The sequence below is a fragment of the Ahaetulla prasina genome, chromosome 13, assembly GCF_028640845.1.
Source record: "Ahaetulla prasina isolate Xishuangbanna chromosome 13, ASM2864084v1, whole genome shotgun sequence".
NCBI lineage: Eukaryota > Metazoa > Chordata > Lepidosauria > Squamata > Colubridae > Ahaetulla > Ahaetulla prasina.
Window position 1 is genome coordinate 16,460,851 of NC_080551.1, and position 6,011 is coordinate 16,466,861.

Genomic DNA, 6,011 nt, shown 5'->3' on the forward strand with positions numbered 1-6,011 from the left:
GTTTCTTTGTCCCAAGGTCATGTGATCCCCTTTTATGACCTTCTGACCAGCAAAGTCAACGGGAAAGAAGCCAGATTCACTCAACAACCGGGTTACTAACTTACCCGCTGCAGTGATTCACTTAACAACTGCAGCAAGAAAGGCCGTAAAATGGGGCCTAAAACTCACTTGACAAATGTCTCGTTTAAGAACAGAATTGTTGGTACTCGACTGCAGTCGTATGTCGAGGATGTCTCCCTGTACATTTGGCCCAAATGTAGAACAATGTAACTGCTTGTCTTAGATGCTTTTCATGGTTTTAACTAGGAAGCTCAAACTGCCCAAGGAGCTGCTGATCCAGTTTTACAGAGGAATTATCGAGTCTGTCATCTGCACCTTGATAAGTGTCTGGTTTGGCTCTGCAACCCAACAAGACAGACACGGACTTCAGAGGATCATTAGAACTGCAGAAAAAACAATGGTGACCTACCTGCCTTCCATTGAGAACCTGTATACTGCACAGAGGGCTGTGAAAATATTTATAGACCCCCTCACATCCTGGACATAAACTGTTTCAACTCCTACACTCAAAACGATGCTACAGAGCACTGCACACCAGAACAACTAGACACAACAATAGTTTTTTCCCGAATGCCATCACTCTGCTAAACAAATAATTCCCTCAACACTGTCAAACTATTCACTAAATCTGCAGTACTCTTAATCTTCTCATCGTTCCCACCACCCATTTCCTTCCACTTATGACTGTATGACTGTAAATTGCTGCTGTATCCTCACGATTTATATTGATTGTTTCCTAATATGATTTGATGGTTTATTTGTACCGTATGACTATCATTAAATGTTGTACCTTACGTTTCTTGACGGATATATCTTGTCTTTTTATGTACACTGAGAGCATATGCACCAAAGACAAATTCCTTGTTTGTCCTATCACATTTGGCCAATAAAGAATTCTAATTCTAATTCCAGATATTTTGGTTCCAAACTGCGCTTCACAGTAAGGCTTGAAACGTCAGAAGGTTTTGTAACCAGAGGAGGGGATGTAATTACATCGCTGGCACCAGCGATACGAAACACGGCTGAACTTCCCTGAGGTGGACTGGGATATCATGCCTGGGATAGAATTTCACTTTTAACTTGCACTGTGAGTAGAATATCTGTAAACCTTCTGTTTAAGGTTCTATGTCAGAGGTGGGTTTCAGCAGGTTCTGACCAGTTCTGGAGAACTGGTAGTGGAAATTTTGAGTAGTTCGGAGAACCGGTAGTAAAAATTCTGCCTGGCCCTTCTCCCATCTATTCTCTGCCTCCCAAGTCCCAGCTGATCAGGAGGAAATGGGAATTTTGCAGTAACCTTCCCCTGGATTGGGGTGGGAATGGAGATTTTACAGTATCCTTCCCCTACCGCGTCCACCAAGCCATGCCACGCCCACCAAGCCACATCCACAGTACCGGTAGTAAAAAAATTTGAAACCCACCACTGTTTCCTACCACCACATTTTATGCATTTAGAAATCGTAGAAAAGATTTTGCTGGAAGGCGGATGACAATTATTTAGATGGTCATCATGAAAAAAGCCACCTTTGCTGCGCTTGAGAACCTTCTGGATGCCACCCCTTAAATTGGCTCCCTCTTAGCCATTTGAGGAATTGACTTGTTACAAGTCACCCTCAGAGCTGAAGAAGCCTCTTGGATGAGAAGCGAAACGTCTTCAAGGGAAGACCAGAAAGTCCAGTTGCCTCTTGAAAAAACACCTTGGGGACAACCGTGACCTGGATGACTGATCAGCTTAAAGCGGCCTCTTTTTTATTGCCATTATTTGACTCCATCCTTCCATCCTTCCAAGTTGGGTAAAATGAGGACCCAGATTGTTGGGGTGAAATCCAGCAGGTTCTGACAGGTTCAGGAGAACCGGCAGTGGAAATTTTGAGTAGTTCAGAGAAAGGCAAATACCACCTCTGGCTGGCCCTAGAGTGGGGTGGGAATGGGGATTTTGCAATATCCTTCCCCTGCCACACTCACCAAGCCACACCCATCAAGCCACACCACTCCCACCAAGCCATGCCCACAGAACCAATAGTAAAAAAAAATTGGGTTTCACCACTGCACCAAAAAAATTAATCCTAACGACTCTTTCTGTACTCTGAAATTGCCACTTGAGGCCCTGCATAAATTAATCTCAGATCTAAAGGTCACGGGCTTTTAAAGAGAACTAGTTCTAACGTTTTACACAGATTTGTGTTTGCATCATTCTTTAAAGCATTGTATGGTTTAAGTATGCTGGCTGGAGAATTCTAGAAGTTTGGGATTCACATATATTAAAATTGCTGAGGTCAAGAACCAACGATTTAGCCTAATGTATTTTGGCCTGGTAGATTATAATTTTCCTCATAGGCAGAAATAATTTTGTCTCACCCTTTTTTTCTTCCGAGATGTCAAATTCTTATACGGCTGTGTGGTATTTCTAAATTTTCCTTGTGCAGCTCCTGCTACCTTTATCTACAGCTTGGGTTATTGTTTTACTGCAACATGATTTTGTATTGATTTTGTTTGTGTTTTCCTTGTGTGTCGCCGCGAGAGATTCTTTTTTATTGCAACGGGTTCCTGCAGAAAAATTGAATTTAAAGCAATCTTACTTATAAAAGATGTGATTTGCTGAAAAATATGTTTCTCTCTTTGAAAGTTGGTTTTGTGCACCCAGTGCTGTCACCGCACCCAACTTCTGAAGTGTGAGAAGTTTTGGAGTGCCAGGAATGTACGATTATTGCAATTCTATTGCACCAAGAGGGGAAAAAAACAGGTTAAAAAAAAAGCTGATATTTTTGTCGAACATCTTATTAAAGCCTCCTTCGAGTCAAGCTGGATTCCTGCTGACCTCACCAACAAGTCAGTGCAGTTTTCTTTGGCAACAACATGGAAACGCTTTAGAAAGTTTCAGGTTCTTTTTTGTTTGTTTGTTTGTTTTTGTTGGCTTTCCACTCTAGCCTACAGCAACCTGACAGTCTCCCATCCAAATTCTAATCAAGCCCAATCCTGCTTAGCTTCCAGACTTAAACAAGATCCACCATGTTCAAAGGTGGGTTTCATATAACTTTACCACTGGTTCGCCGCAGATTTGAGCATGCGTGTGCGCCTTCTGTGCATGTGCCCGGCCTTCCGTGCGTGCATTTTGCTTGAGCACATGGCTTGAACGCATGCGTGCGGCTTAGAAAATGTGGCTAAATAGGATGGCATAGTGCCGGGGCAGGTGGGGGGGGGGGCAGGCCCACCTGCAGATCGCCACTACCAGTTCGCCCGAATTGGTCCAAACTGGCTGAATGCCACCACTGACCATGTTCTGCTACTTTCATTGTCCACACAGTCTGCTGGTTGAATGACATTTAAAGCATCAGATCTCTCAATCCATACATTCCTAACTGGATCCCCAGTTTCTTCTAATGTTTCTCAAAGGACCAAACCAGTTCCCCCATTTCCATCATTGGAATCTAGCCGTTTCTGTTAGCGTCCGGGAAGAAAGATGAGGAAACTTGGCAGGTGTGTCTTCTATTCCTTTAAGATCCTACAAGAATTAAATTAGAACTACGCCGCTTTCGGTATGACCTGAGCGTAGCTCATAAAATCATCTGCAACAATGTTCTACCTGTCAATGACTACTTCAGCTTCAAACAAAACAATACATGAGCACACAATAGATACAAACTCAAGGTAAACCACTCCAAACTCGATTGCAGAAAACACGACTTCAGCAACAGAGTGGTCAAGGCCTGGAATGCGCTACTTCATTCCATTTTACATCCTCAAACCCCCATAACTTTAACCTTAGGCTGTCTACTGTTGAACCTCACCCCATTCCTAAGAGGTCTGTAAGAGGTTTGCATAAGAGCACCAGCGTGCCTACCGTCCCTGTCCTAATGTTCCCTTTAATTGTATTCATTTTATGTATTCAATTCATGCTTATACATATATATTATCTAATATGTACTCGACAATAAATAAATAAGAATGATTAAAAGGGATTTGAGGCCATTAAGGAGCCTTTGGGGGCGGGGTGTCACTCAAAGCTCTAAACCACAATGCAGGTGGAATTGATTTAAGATGTTACCTAGTCAGGACATGAAACTTCTGCAAGCCAACAGCCCAGCTCAGAGAGCACCAAGGACCTCGTAGTTCAACCCTGAGCTACGAATATTCTCTTCTACAGGTAGTCCTCGACTTACGACCACAGTTGTGCCCAAAATTTCTGTTGCTAAGTGAGAAATTTGTGACGTGAGCTTTGTCCCATTTTATGACCTTTTCTTTGCCCCGTTGTTCAATGAGTAACACCGTTGTTAAGTGAATCTGGCTTCCCCTTTGAATTTGCTTGTCAGAAATGTCACAAAAGGGAATCACGTGACCCTGGGACACAGCAACTGCCATAAATAGCATGAACCAGCTGCCTTGCATCCGAATTTTGATCGTGTGACCATAGGGATGCTGCAGTGGTCATAAGTGTGAAAAGTGGTCGTCCGTCACTTTTTCCAGTGGAAATAAAAATACTAGTTTACATTCAGAACATTCCTTTTTCTGTTGGCGGAGGCCTCTTGTAACCTTGAAGGATCACTAAACGAACTTTTGTAAGTTGAGGCCTGCCTGTACTGGGGTTTACAGAAAGCCAGGCAACAACCAATCATCATTGGTTGTTACTACCAGTATTACTATTAATCTTCTCATCGGTCCCATCACCCATCTCCTTCCACTTACGGCTCTTTGACTAACTTTGTTGCTTGTATCCTTACGATTTATATTGATATTGATTGTTTCCTGATTGCTTATTTGTACCCTATGACTCTCATTAAGTGTTGTACTTTATGATTCTTGATGAAGGTATCTTTTCTTTATGTATACTGAAAGCGTATGAACCGAAGACAAATTCCTTATGTGTCCAATCACACCTGGCCAATAAAAGAATTCTATTCTATTCTATTCTAATCTTGTCATCGTTCCTATCACCCATCTCCTCCCAGTTATGACTGTATGACTGTAATGTGTTGCTGTATCCTCACGATTTATATTGATTGTTTCCTAATATGATTTGATGGCTTATTTGTACCCTATGATTATCATTAAGTGTTGTACCTTATGATTCTTGATGGATGAATCTTTTCTTTTCATGTACACTGAGAGCTTATGCACTAAAGACAAATTCCTTGTGTGTCCAATCACACCAATCTATTCTATTCTATTCTATTCTATTCTATTCTATTCTATTCTATTCTATTCTATTCTATTCTATTCTATTCTATTCTATTCTATTCTATTCTATTCACACTTGGCCAATAAAAAAATCTAATTCTAATCATTACAGACATGAAGCAGAAACCGATATAATAAAGAAATCCTGATCCGGAATCAAGAACCCAAGAGCTTTCATAGCTAAGCAAGGGGGAAAACCGCTGGCCACGAAGTCGATTTGGTGGCGCTGTGGGAACCAACCAAGCCAAACCCGGTCTCCGCCAGCCCAGCCAGTTTAGTCGACAGAAATCTTGGGGAAGATGGAGAGCTTTGCTCTCCACTCCACTACCCTGCTACGATTTGGGGCTTTTTTTAAAAATGATGTTTTCATGATGCATTAAAAAAAACTGCACGGGAGGAAACGAGGAGAGAGAAAGATAGGGCGAAATGCAGCTCTCGCTCTTGGTTAAACATTCCTCTTGCAAACCGGGTTTATTCTTATATAATTAGCCCCCAGCAGCGTTTTCCTGCCCACCAGAAGGAAACCCTTCTCCGATTCTGCCCTCGCGCAACCCTCCCGATCCCACGCAAGCAGCGCCGTCTTCCCCGGGAACTTGCCAAGCACCTGCATCTGTACGGCGGGGGAGGGGGTGGTGGTGGTTTCAGGATCGAGCGCAGCCAGAGCGCCCGGCTGGGTGGCGGCGGTACCCGGCGTGGACTTGCCCGCCCCTGACTCCGCCTGCCCGCCGCGTGCTGCCGGCTTCTCTCCGCCCCGCGAGTGGGAGGCGGCTGCGGGCGAA